Source organism: Cibotium barometz, chromosome 10 (genome assembly GCF_041138505.1).
Source record: "Cibotium barometz isolate CiBa-2024 chromosome 10, ASM4113850v1, whole genome shotgun sequence".
Lineage (NCBI taxonomy): Eukaryota > Viridiplantae > Streptophyta > Polypodiopsida > Cyatheales > Cibotiaceae > Cibotium > Cibotium barometz.
Window position 1 is genome coordinate 21,711,038 of NC_141055.1, and position 14,583 is coordinate 21,725,620.

A 14,583-nucleotide genomic window follows, 5' to 3' on the forward strand; every position below is an offset into this window, starting at 1 on the left:
ATGTGATGTGATGTGATGTGGATCTGGATAGATATGAATGGATGAGATGTGATGTGGATAAATGTGATGAGATATGATGTGGATAAATGTGATGAGATGTGATGTGGATCTGAATAAATGTAGATGGATGAGATGTGATGTGGATGGATGTGATGTAGATGGATGTGATGTGATATAAATGGATGAGATATCATGTGGATGGATGTGATGAGATGTGATGTGGATCTGAATGAATGTAAATGGATGTGACATGATATGAATGGATGAGATGTGATGTGGATGGATGTGTTGAGATGTGATGTGGATCTGAATGAATGTAGATGGATGTGATGTGATAAGAATGGATGTGATGAGATGTGATGTGGATCTCAATGAATGTAGATGGATGTGATGTGATAAGAATGGATGTGATGAGATGTGGATGAATATGAATGGATGAGATATGATGTGGATAGATGTGATGTGATGTGATGTGGATCTGGGTAGATGTGAATGGATGAGATGTGATGTGGACAGATGTGATGTGATGTGATGTGGACCTGGATAGATGTGAATAGATGAGATGTGATGTGGATGGATGTGACATGATGTGATGAGGATAGATGTGGATAGATGTGATGAGATATAATATGATGTGATTGGATGAGAATGGATGGACGATGGGAATGGATATGACTGGATGTGGAATAAGCAATGTGAATTGATGTAGAAGAATGTGGAATAACGAGAAATGATGTGGAACAACGTGGAAAGATGAGAGTTCGTTAGAAACTGTATTTATGAAACCTATTTTTAAAAGACCGTTTTATGTCAAGAATGTTGGGGAAGCATTTTGACCATCTTGTGAATGAGGTCGTGGAGACCTAAATGAAATAGTTACAACAGATGACAGAGAGTCAATGGAGGACATCTTACGTGGCAAGGTCAGCCGAGGTCTTTGACCAACCTCGATTTCAATGGTGAGTTTCAGGTACGGTGGATGAGGGACCAAGGAAGCGGCCTATGAATGAAGCACTAGAGGTGACTTGCGAAGGAGCCTACAGGGTTCTGACCATACGGTGCTCGGGCTCTGGGTCACCGATACCCATGCGTGCATCGAGGAAGAAAATGGAATAATGAGTTGGAGATGTTTTCTGAACACGGGCATGGATCTGGTTGATTGGCCTTGTTGGTCTTCAACGGATGAGTCCATGGCTCTTTTATATAGATCTGTGTTTACACTCACTTAAACTGTGACCGACCGGGCACTTTAGGCTCATAAGAGACCTAATGCTATTACAATGACTACTCTCATAATATATCTATGAAGGACATCACTTGTTTGGGACTTCATCCTAACTTGCTACCACATGCTCTTGACGTGGGAATCGCCTTGAGTATTTTATCAGACCATTACGGGAACCCATCCAAGTTGTAGATTTGGATACCATTGCTTCAAATCTTGAATGTATGACCTTTTGGTGTATCTACCTTGACTCCTTGTTTCAAGATAATGGCGGTAGCTCTTGTTAACCCTAGGAATGGGTTAACACATGAGTGGGAATCTGAAACTACTTTGGCAGTATACCTTGATGACAACCTTAAGTCAATTACAATACACGTAAGCAATAGCTCAACTTGTCCACTTTGAATCCTTGGTGATTTGCATGTAGAGCAAGCCTTAGGGCCCAATGGGCTCAATTGGAGAAATCTAGCAGATGATCTTGCCAAGCTACTTGCTCAAAATTTGTGTGACAAAGTGCCCACTCCATAGAGTGAAAACACAATTCAATTCTAGGATTATTATAATATTTGTGGTCACTAGGGCCATGAGACTAAATACCACCAATCTCAACAATTGAAACCCCTTAGCTACTTGCCGAGGTAAACCCAAGCAATCCAAGCACCACCACTCCAATTACATGCAACATAAAGCCCAATATATATTCAAGATGCCCATAGCAATAGCCACAGCCCAAGAGCCACAAAACTAGTCCTTTTTATAAGGATGGCATAGCCGCTTGAGCCTATACCTATCATGCTTAATTAATCAAAGACTATTGAAACATTTGTGTTTCCGTTTCAAGAGTGTGATCTTGATGAAACTGATGCATATAGCAAGCTAACTAAGCTTGATACACAAGACTCTCAAGAGCAATCTAGAACTAGTGAAACTAATATGACACTTGCAACATGTAGCTTGTGTGCCATAGACCATACTGGCTAGACAAGCATGCACAAGGGCTACCACAAGTGGTTTTCTCATCATTCCTTGAATATGATGGGAGTTAACAACTTTCCATGTGCCATGATACCTATGGGCTTTGGAGGAGAATCAATGCCATAGCAAGAGCCATTATGACCTTTATGACATTTGGAGAAGGAACTCTAATTCTCAATCACAAAAATTAGAGCATAATGTATACTTGCACAAATTAAAAGCATAAACCTTAATTTAAAAAATCAAATAAACAAAGAGAGATGGAGAATAGAGTAGAGATCACCGTCAACACAAGATTGGGTTGATGGATGAGTGTGGCCCTTGTACCACACACCCATATTTATATGTATTAGAAAAAGATTCTTATTCAAAAAAATAACTTCATAAAACAAAGCCCAAGTGCTTTTGAGTTTTTTAGCATAAAACTCTACAAATATACAGCAAGCTACAATTAAAAGTCTTGGGCCTACCAAAAGTATAAAATACTATTTGGTATGTACAAAGGTATGGGACCTTAACTTTATTAAACTATTAATACCAAAATATGAAACCATAAAAGATATTCACATGTCTTTCAAAATATATCATAGTGGTTAAACACATGTTCCACCTACGATTAACACATAATCTGCCACTCAATCACCTACATCCAAAATAATATTAGTCAATACTACATAGTTGGTTAAACACATTAATCCTGACCATATCATACATTAATCCTGATGACCATATCGTACCAGCACCACACATAGCTAATTAAACACATTAATCTTGGTAAATGATATAAATAAAAGGCGCATCCAAAATGAAATAAAATAAGGAGTATCCCCATAGAGGTTTATGACTAACATTGCCTCTTGCTCAAGTTGTAATTGACCTTAATTGCATGGATGGTAAGAGTAGATGAGATTTTGGTAAGAACCAAAAAAAAAAACCTTTTATGGCATCCATTTGGCATCTTTAATAGGATGATTCTTGAAAGTCACAAGATACTTAACATAAGTGTTGCTTGTACGTGTCGTGATGGTCTTATGGTTCAATAATAGACTTAGGCTTTAGATTTTCCAAATCCAGAGAAGATGAGCCCAAACCTGCCCTCGCAAAATAAACATTGAGGCAGAAGCACCCCTTTGGGATAGAACGACAATTCTTTTCAAAAACCCAAATCAATGGTAACAGTATTTTGTACCAGAGCACAAGCATGGCATACTTTATTCAAGATGTACTTGACCAAGATTGGAGGTACCTAACTGAGTTTTCTTTTTGCACAATGTGAGACCTTTTTTAAAAGCATGAGCTATCACATCCTTTGGGAAATGATTATACATGCTAGAGACAGTCCTCCTCATGGCCTTAAAAATCCCATGTATAAGAGATGAAGATCTATACAAGGCCCTAGTGTACTTTTGCAAGATAAAAAATCAAAGGATGCAGTCCTGAGGTACTATCATTTTGATTGGTTGGACTCAATGAATAGGTACACTAAAATGCTACAAAATTGTGACTTTGTGAAGCATTTCATGCCCTTCTATAGAAGGTTTTCCTTTTGGTTGAAATTCAAGTAGATGAGGAAAGGGTGTGGATAGTCAATGTATATGGAGCTCATAACCATAAGATAAGAGGTAAGATGTGGGAATGTATTGCTAAGTTGGACATTCAATGCCCTTGCATCATTATGGGAGATTTTAATATGGTAGAGAAACATGTTGATAGGTGTGGGGGGAGTATGGCTTTGATGGCTCAAGAGAAAAGGAAGTGGGAAAGCCTTAGAGCAAAGATGGGTTTGGTTGATGGAAGGGAGATGGGGGCTTGGGGATCTGAACCTAGGCATATGTACTTTAGCCTCCAATACTTTGGGTCTTCATCAAGAATTGATAGGGTTTTCTTCAGTCACCCCAAGCCACATGGGTACCTCATACCTTCTTTTCTAAAGTGGATTCTTGTTCAGCCTTACCTGACCATATTTCCTTGCATTGGGGGTCTTCATGTTTAGCCTTATCCGACCATATGCCCTTGAAATGGGGGTGGTATGTGGCTGAATGGGGAGAAGATAAGCTCAGACAATTCCCTACAAGGAAGCTGAGGGTGAATAATCTTTTACTAAAGGTTGAGTTGTTTGTTTTCCTTACTAAGGGTGAATAATATTTTACTGAAGGATGAGTTATTTGTTTCCCTTACTGAAGAGGCTATTAGAACATTGAGAGGTATGGGGGGGCATGGATGGATCTTGGAGAAGGTTTGCCAATGAGATGCATGGAACTATCAAGAGAGTAGTTAAACTAAGCGTTGAGGCAAAGACATGGGAGAGGAGGGTCTGGAGTGAGTTGTTGGAGAATTTATAAGGAAAGAGATAGGCTGGAGGTCTCTATGAGGTAGAGGTCAATCAATACATTGAGTGCTAGGCTTAACTGAAGAGAGAAGACGATAAGTTAGCTAGGGAAAGAGAAAAGGGAGACAAGCGGAGAGCTTTTAATAACAAGAGGAAGCTAGCCAAATACCTATTTGGTTTAGCTAAAGAGAAAGGGAACATGGAAGTAATAGGGTAGATTAGGGATGCGATATTCCAAGAGATTGGTGATATCAATCAGATTTGTCTAAAATGGGTGGACTTTCTTAGGGTCACATTCAGCCTAAAGGAGGACAGCTCTCCTAAAGAAGGTTTGAGGGCAGAGAGCAGTTTGTTAGGCATGGTCAGTAAAAGTGTGGAGACTGATAGAGCTAATTGGTTGGAAAGAGAACTAGAGATAAAAGAATGCTGGTTTGAGGGCAGAGAGCAGTTTGTTAGGCATGGTCAGTAAAAGTGTGGAGACTGATAGAGCTAATTGGTTGGAAAGAGAACTAGAGATAAAAGAATGCTGGTTTACTCTCTACAGAAGCTTGGGAAGGAGAATTCTCATGGGGGGATGGGTTTTATGTGAAATTCTTCATTAACTTTTGGCCCTCTCTCAAGGATCTGGTGTGTAACACATGTAAAAAATAATTTGCCCTCCTACAGGGGAGGCTGGATAGTGATCTGAAGGAGGGTATTGTGAAACTAATCCCTAAACAAGCTGCTTGTCTCACAATTTCAACCACCATTGGAGACCTATTGCCCTACTTACTATGGTCTATAAGGTTCTAGAAAAAATCATTGCTACGAGGATCAACCCTATTTTGCAAGAGGTGATTTCTAGGAAGAAATATGGGTTTATCAAAGGAAGGTCCATATATAACAACATTTTTTTTTGCCTTGATGGTGGGTAAGGAAGTGGATCAGAGAACAAGTCAGAAGTGTGTAATTCTCTAGCTAGATCTGGAGAAATCTTATGAAAAGGTTCACTGGTTCTTTGTAGCCAAAGCCATGGAAAAGTTGGGATTTGGAAACAGCATGGCCACTTGCATTTCTTACTGCTGGGGGGGTAAGGAAGTGGATCAGAGAACAAGTCAGAAGTCAGAAGTGTGTAATTCTCTAGCTAGATCTAGAGAAATCTTATGAAAAGGTTCACTGGTTCTTTGTAGCCAAAGCCATGGAAAAGTTGGGATTTGGAAACAGCATGGCCACTTGCATTTCTTACTGCTGGGGGGGTTACTCCAAACTATTTCTAAATGGAAGATTAGTGGGGGTATTTGAAATCAAAGATTTGTGAGGCAAGGATTCCCTTTTGCCACCTTTCTATTTGGCATTGCTTCTCACCCCATGATAGTGGCTCTAGAAGATGCTTGTGGAAGAGGGCTGGTGACTCAGTTGAGGTTGAAGAATAGAGAGCAGTTGGTGATTCAATGTTTTGTTGATGATTCATTATTATTCCTAAGGCTAATAATGATAATCTAAGGTATGGTTTGCAAATTGTCCAATTATTTGGTGGTGCTTATGGATCTAGATGCAACATTCACAAATCTAGGATTATTAGCTTAACTGAGGATGATGACTTTGGCATGGAAAGATTGGGGTGTGAGGTTGTAATAAGGAAGGGAAAAATTGTTATACATTTGGGAGTTCCTTTTGGAGTTAGGGTGAACAACAAGGATGCAATTGATTGGGCAATTGAGAGGTTTCTTGATAAGATTAAAAAATGGGAAGGGATTAGGGTGCCCTTTCATGATAGGGTGGTCATTGCTAGCATAGTATTAAATGCATACATTATGTTTCTTTGTCCTATGGTGGATTTCATAAAGTGCCATTGGAAGAGGATCATGGTTCTAGTCAGGAAGTTTATATGGAAAAATTGTAGAGATGACATGAAGGTTTTAGCTTGGTTGGCTTGGGAGAATGTAAGTTTTCCTAAAAGGGTTGGAGGACTTGGGATTCTACACCTGCCTATTCATGCCAAAGCAAGGGTATCAACTAGCTTACCTAAATGTCTTCTGCAGCAGCAGCAAGAGGTAATTTGGGCTAGGATGGTTAGAGAGGTGATTGAAGAGTCTAGTGTATAGTTCAAAGGTAGGTTGCTTGGATTGGATTGGAAAGCTAAGTTGATGTCCCATGCCCCTTTGACAATTCAAAGTTCCCCCTTTTTTAAGTTTCTATGTTTGAACTGGAAGGAAGTGATGGGTTTGATGAAGTGGGATGGTTGTACCAGGGCTTCAAGAAACTCTTTGTTCAGTCTAGGCTTATGGTGGACCCACAAATTCACTCCTCTCTTAGCTCAGCTAAATGCAAGAATAGCTAGGAAGTTGAATAACAGAGGGTTGAGAAGGCTAGGAGACTATTGGGATTGCTCTTAAGTTTGATGGAAGGAGTTGCGATAGATAAGGGAGGAATTTGGCCTACAGTAGAGGGATCTATAGGTGGTAAGCATGCCCTAGAGGAAATTGAGCAGGGCTAGATTTCCACTTCTTTTAATGAGGCTTGTTGGTTGAAGAACTGGCCTTGGTTCAATAGGGTTAAGTTGGATAGGGTGACTGCTGCCAGGTGTTTGTATGAGGAGATGATCAAGAGTGAGATAAATGTGTTGTATTGCAACAAAATATGGAGAGTAAGTTGCAGTCCTAATACCTGGATGAAGAGATGGAGAATGCTACTCTGGGAGTTAGATATTCCAGTGATGAAGGCTCAGACCTTTCTGTGGAGGGCTTGTATGTGGGCTCTTCCCATTGGATAAAAACTATTATAGAGGAACTTTACATCTAGAGCCTGCCGTAGATGTGGAACAATAATTGAAGATGGTAGACATGCTTTCTGGGGTTGCCCTGCTGTTAGGGGATTGTGGGGCAGGATTGGTATTGTCTTGCAAGGAGTAAAGGGGACTTGGGGGGACTGGTTGTTGGGGAGATTGACTGAAGTTGAAGGAGCTATTAATTTAGTCTTTAGTATTATTAGATATTGCTGTCTCTGGAATATTTGGAACACCAAGAATTGGCTGGTGTTTCAAAAAGGTTCAAGGCAGGGGCTAGATGTGGTAGAGCTGATGTATAAATGTGTGCATCAATGTTGCTCTATATATTATGCAAATAAGATGAATGATAATCCTTTTGTTGAGTAGTGCAGGCCTTACAAGATGGGAAAGAGCTGATGTATAGATGTGTGCATCAATGTTGATCTATATATTATGCAAATAAGATGAATCATAATTCTTTTGTAGGCCTTACTGGGATAGACTGAGTTTCTTTCAGGCTATTGAGATGTTAGTACATACTAGGGCAACCTAACAAATTATGGCATGTGGCAGGGTTTTATAGGGAAAGACTTGAAGAGAAGTTAAAGTTTGGACCTAAAACTAGATGGTATTTGAAGGAGAATCAACCGGTTTATACGTTTCTAGCCTTAATAGAGAACCCTATTGGCATGAGACCTGATGTGAAGATATGGAACAAAGAGGACTAAATGAAGGATTAGAATCCCTTTTGTAAATCATTTGCAAAGATTGCGTGTCATGAGATGTACAATAGGAAACAACTCCAAAAGATTGGGTTCAGAGTTACAACCCCCTAGCATGAAGACTAGGATGGATCTTGTGAAACTCCTCCTCTAAGCATCCAGAGAGGCTATGCTAAGCAACAACCCAATTTCCAGCACCCCACAAAAAACTCCATTTAGAACCCTAGGCATTTTTACATGTATCAACACGGTTCTACAATTGTGGCTATTCGCATAACTAGACCATGTATACAAGCAATCATAAGTGCAAATAAGGATTTTTTAAGAGATGAGCAAGTCTCTTTTTTTGGGGACCAATAATAATTATATATATTACTTCAAAACTAGCTTTACAACCAAACCCAACTGAAAAGAGCTCCTATCCACCAAAAATTACATGACCATATTCAAAAGTGTACATATCAATTGCCATCTATCATCTTCTAACACAAATAAAGACTGTTCCCGAAAGATCTTATAACCCAACTGAATACAAGCTTCCATCATAGCCTCAGTTGTGCACCCTCTAGGAGATTGCTTCTCCAAGGCTTCCCCTGTCCTTGTCCAAATTTTGATTGTAGGCCTTGTCCCCACATGATTCTCAATAAAGGCCACAAAGGTGTAATCAACCTGCTTTTCTTTAAGGTACCACCTTCTTGTTTTAGGACCAAAATTCACCTACTTTGGTTTCAAGTCCAGACCAAAATATCCCTAAAACATAGCAAACACTTGTTAGGCTTCCCTAGTATGCATGATGGTCCCCCAAGGAGGTAGATAAATCAAGTAATTCCAGTCTACAGATTCTGAATTGATTGTACCATCTCATCTTTATCTATTTTGTTCACATAATATATAGATGAGTACATATATACACATTTATACATTAGCTCTGTCACATCCAGCCCAAGAGAAGTTCCATTTTGGAAAACAATACAGTTCCTAGTATTCCATATTTCCCATAGACAACAAAACCTGATTCTGTTAAATATTAGATCAGTAGCCCCATTTCCCTAAAAGCTAGTCCCCCCATTGACCTTGTATTCCTATGCTTTGCCAAATCCATTTACCAATTTTTCCCCATGCCCCTCTAATGGCTGGAAAATCCCAGAAGGCATGTTTCCCATCTTCCATGGGGCAATCTTGCACCTGGGACAACACCCACCAGTAAACCTTCTCTGCATCAGCTTAACCCAATAGGCAAGGCCCACATACATATCCTCCATAGGAAAACCTGAGATTTGACATGAATGCAACATTCCCATATAGCTTTCCATCTCTTCCTCTAGCTACCAGGAATCCAATTCACCCTCCGTATTTTATTGCAATATTCTATATTTATTTCACTCTTCCTTAATTCTCTATACGAGTCCCTAGTTGTCCCTTTGGGCACTTTAGCCCCATTGAACCAAGCCTAATACTTAATCCAGCAGGATTTCATCAAATGCGGTAGAAGTCCACCCCAGCTGAACATGAACCAGTACCTGTCTCACTAGTTCCCCTTCCCTTGGAGAAAAGGCAAGCTCTTCCTTCATTTGTTCAAACTCTTTCCATCCCACTGTTGTCCTGTCCCAACAATCTGCCAACCGCATTAACCCTTTATTCTTTAGTTTTTAAGCAGAGCAGTAGACATCCTAAAGAGCTAAGAAGGGGTTAAATTTGTGAGACGAACATAACCCCAAACTAAGCATGGAATTCCTTGAAGCTCTACATCACCCATCCCAAATCATTAGCTCCAAAGACTCCTTCCATTTACTGCATAACATCTTGCACAATGGGGAGCCTATAACTTTTAAAGGAGCATAAGAAAACACTTTATCCTTCCATCCTAAACCTTGCCACCTGCCTTTAGATTGGAAAAAATTTTCTTCAACTAACTCCCTTACCATTATTCTTCCTATTGCGGGCATTTAAGGAGGAGCAAAGCAATCCTTGTTGCTACAGTCTGAGAGGGTAGATGGAAGATACCAATGCCACCTTTAGCCTTAGGTAAACACAGCTTATCCCAGGCAAGCCAAATTGTATTTCTCCTACTAGCTTTTCCATTCCTCCACAAGAAGTCTCTTATTATAGGACCCACGATCTTCTTCTAGTGGCATTTCCCAAACTCTAGCATAGGACACAAAAACATGATATACATATTAAGCACAGTGTTACACATTGCTATCTTGTTATGAAAATGAATTCTAATTCCCTCCCACTTCTTCAACTTCACAATAAATCTATCTAGGGCCCAATCAGTCAATTTCTTGTTTGTGACCTCTATCCCAAATGGAACCCCCAGATGCTTGACAATCTGTCCTTTCCTAATGACCTCACATCCTCACCTCTCTAGTTCAAAGTCATTGTCCTTAGTTAGGCTTATCATCCTGGATTTATGAATGTTACATCTAGACCCAGATGTATCTGCAAATTCTTATGATAGACAAAGCATGTCTCATATTGTTATTATCAGCTTTCAGAAACAACAAATGAGTCATCAACAAAGCATTAAATCACCAACTATTCACCATTTCTCAATTTTAGTCCAGTTACTCTACCTTTTACATAGGCATCTTCCAAGACCACTATTAAAGGATGAGATGCAATAGCAAACAATAGGGGAGCAAGGGGGCAACCTTGCCAGACAGACCTATGGATTTCAAATCCCCCCACCACTCTCCCATTCAACAGTACATTATATTGTTCTCTCCAGGTAAGAGTATAGATACAAGTAGCCATCTTAGTCCCAAACCCTAGTTTCTCCATTACCCCACAAAAGACCAATGGACTCTATCATAAGCCTTCTCCAGATCTAGTTGTAACATTATACATTTTTGTTGAGTTTTTTGCGCCACATCTCTCCCAAGCATGGTTGCATAGATATTGTCATATATTGACCTACCCTTTATAAAACCATATTGCATTTTAGATATAATTTCTTGTAGAATAGGAGTAATCCTTAGGGCAATGATCTTGGCAAGAATTTTATGTATGAAAGTTAGCAAGGTGATGGATCTCCACTGAGACTGAATCTATTACAGGCTACTTGTTTAGGGATGAGTTTCACTAACTCTTCTTTGAAGTCTTTATCCAGGGTACTAGAATTAAAGGCCTCTCTATAGACTTTCCATACAATGTCCTTCAAAGATGTCCATAAGGCAATAAAAAATTCAAGAGACAGACTGTCCCATCCTGGAGCCTTCTCTCTTCCCAACTTTAAAAGAGCCACCCAACATTCACCCTTCTGTGGGAGCAATCTTCTTTCAAGCTAAGAGTGGAGCCTAGAAATTCTACCCATTTTTTGGTAATCTGATCAATTCCCCCTAGATCTTGCCCACTTTCATCTAAGATCCTACCCACCACTTTCCTATTATTTCTTCCCTCAGGCAATTTGAATAGATATCTCTCAAGTTTTCTTTTGTTATTGAAATTTTTCCATTTTAGCCACTTCTCCTCTTTCCTAGCACATTTTTCATCCTCCCCTTTCAAACTTGATTGGCACCTAAAATACTGGTTAATTTCTTCTTCTGAAAGTTTCCCAACTTGTCTCTTCTTCTGCAAAGCTTCGAATTGATCTGTCCAACTCTTCCTTTCATGTCTTCTTTCATTGGCTCTCAATTGGGCCAACTGCCCTAATAATACCATGCATCTCATTAGCAAAGGATCTCCAGGAACCTTCAGACATCCCTCTCTTTTTAATTCTCCCAATGGCTTCCTCAATATAGCGGACAAAGAGGTCATCTTTGAGCAACAAGTTATTGAGTCTCAACATCCTAGTAGGAAATTGATTCAATTTGACCTCTTCCCAATCAGTTATGTGCCAACCCCATTTCAAGGGCATGTGATCAGAGAGATAAGTACTAGACTAAACTGACAACCCCAAGGTGTGAGGGACCCATGAAGCTTGTTGGTTAAAAAAGACTATCAATCCTGGATGAAGAACTAAGATATTGCAAGCTAAAATAGGTGTGTCCAGGATCAGCTCCCCAATCTCCCATATTCCATCCATCCATCAATCCCATTTTTCCTCTCAACTCATCCCATTTCCCCTTCTCTTGTCCCATCAAAATGGTACTCCCCCTAGACCTCTCTCAACGATATTAATGTCTCCCAAAAGGATGTAGTAACCATGAATATTCAAATTGACAATCCATTCCCACATCCCACTCCTTATCTTATGATTATGAGCCCCATAGATATTCACTACCCACACTTTCTCCCCATTAACTTGAATCCCAACTACTAAAATCCTACCATTAGGGTGATTAGCAACTATACTAGGGTCTAGATTGCTTTTGATAATAGTCATTACTCCACTATATCTTGCCCTCACACCCCCCATACGTCATAGTCCAGTACTTATACTTGTCTCTCTCAAAAGTTTTTAACCCAAACAGATTATGTCCTTGAATAGCCATAATAGAAAATCCCCAATCTTTAACTAGTCCCCAAGAAGTAGCACTCTTTTTTCTATCCTTAATCCCTTTTACATTCCATGTACACCCATAAACTTCGAATGACTTACTCATGACAAGGTTGTTTCAAGGACCATGTCCACCTCATCATCCCTTTGAACATAGTATCTGTTTGAATCTCCTTCCAAGCCTCTTCCACCTGCCAATTAAACCTTTGTACAGAAGAAAGATGTTCCACTGTCCACCTCCCTTAAAGGACTAAAGGGATTTGAATAAACCAAAGGATTCACATCACTTTGAGATTTTCTCCCCTTACTTTCTCTCCCCGGTTTACTATGAGCTCTTCTTGCCTCATCCTTAGCTTGCCTATGGTTAGCTTTCCCTTTGGCTTTTATCCAGCCTCCCTCTACTTGATCTCTTCCCTCTCTAGATATAATTTATTTTTCTTTCCCTTCTTTTGCCTGTTCTGAGTTAGACGCCACACCCTTAGCACTGTTGTCCCCACCAGTTTCCCCTATTTCTTTCTCCTCACTTATAGATTTTGCATGCATCCCCCCTTGTGCAGTTTAGCGATATGGCCAAAACCCCCACACCTAAAACATGCTCCAGGGAAAGGACCGAATTTCAAGCCTAACTCTAGTTTCCCCAAATCGCCTAGATCAACCTCCAAAGATTTAGGAGTTTCCACCTTAGTATTCCACGTAATACACACATAGCTAGCTTGTCGACCCCCAACATCATCCTTTGGAAGGTGTAATACTGATCCTAGGGCACATGCAATCTCCCCTAGCGGCAGGTCTAAGCCATGGAGGGAGCCCCACTATTTCAACCCACAAAGGACATGCTTCCTAAAGGCTTTTGTTGGAGGATCAAAAGGGATAGCATGCATCAGTCTATGCCCCATATACAAAGGTGCTTTCACAAAAAGTTCAGACAGGTCCCTTAGTAAACAGAACATTGAAGAACCCTTTGCCTAGATAAAACACTTGAGATCTACCTTATAATGGAATACATCCTCTTGTAACCACTTACCAACGCCGGCTCCAGCTTTAGATGGAGGCTTACTAGAGCAAAAGATAATCACACTGCACAAAGAGAAAAGCCCTACCGGACTCCTTACCAACTCTGGGGTTACTTTCATGCACAAAGAGAAAAGCCCTACCGGACTCCTTACCAACTCTGGGGTTACTTTCATGCATACCTTACTCCCAAGTTTCGGCAATCGCCACCATTCTCTACCACCTCTTGTTCCCAGACTCTTTCTATCATGAGTGTGTACATGCATGCAATAAGGAGTCACATGCCCGATGTACCGACACATGCACCCCACGCGTGGGAATTTATTAAAGCATACAACCACTAACCCACTCGCTCTACTGTCCTCACCTGAGAGAGTTGCTTTGGCCTTCCCTAACCAAAAGACTTAGATATGAGCAAGTCTCAAGACATGCTCCCAAGAATTTGACTTCAACTTTTCGGGGAAAAAAATCTCGAGAAAATGAAAGTAAACAAACTTTGGGATGTGCTCTTTAAATGGGGAGGTTCCCATGCGGACCAAAATGTGTTTGGATGGAATGGGGCTGGTAAAAGGCCTGAGACTTTCAGGGCCCTCCCTTATATGAAATGAGGGATTTCGAAAAGGTATTCCTAGCTGTGGATTGGTTTGAAACTCGTGCTTTACAATGATCCGGCGATACAATATCAGTAGCTCTTCTCTGCAACAAGATATCAGCTCCTTCTACATAGCGAAAAAGATATCAGCTCCTTCTACAGAGCGAAATCTGAAAACAAAGGTTTTACAAGTAGGCCTTTTCTTGGCTCAAGAGAAGCCCTCATTATCGCTCATAATAGGAGAGCATATTAATCCTAATATACACAGGATTAAGGAGTCCGCGGCAAAAGGGCCCAACCGGGGTTGAACCGGTGACCTATCGGACTGCAGCCGATTGCTCTACCACTGAGCTATAGACCCACTTGCTGACAAAGGGTAAAAAAGTATAAATACAAACTACAACACGTATACTACAGTTGTCTCGCATCGTCTTCGACATCCTTGCCAACAAGAGACAATCTTTTAAGACATGCTTATCCTATGGTCGTGCTTTTGGGTCTATGCTTGACAAGTGTACAACATCATCTTGCTCTAGTAATGT

At 40.3% G+C, this 14,583-nt stretch overlaps 1 non-coding gene across 1 annotated transcript; it reads right to left on the minus strand.

The window, feature by feature from the left end:
- Window positions 1-14,330: 14,330 nt before the first annotated feature.
- Window positions 14,331-14,402, minus strand: TRNAC-GCA (transfer RNA cysteine (anticodon GCA)). The gene has a single exon. It is a non-coding gene; the product is annotated as a tRNA-Cys (tRNA).
- Window positions 14,403-14,583: the final 181 nt, after the last annotated feature.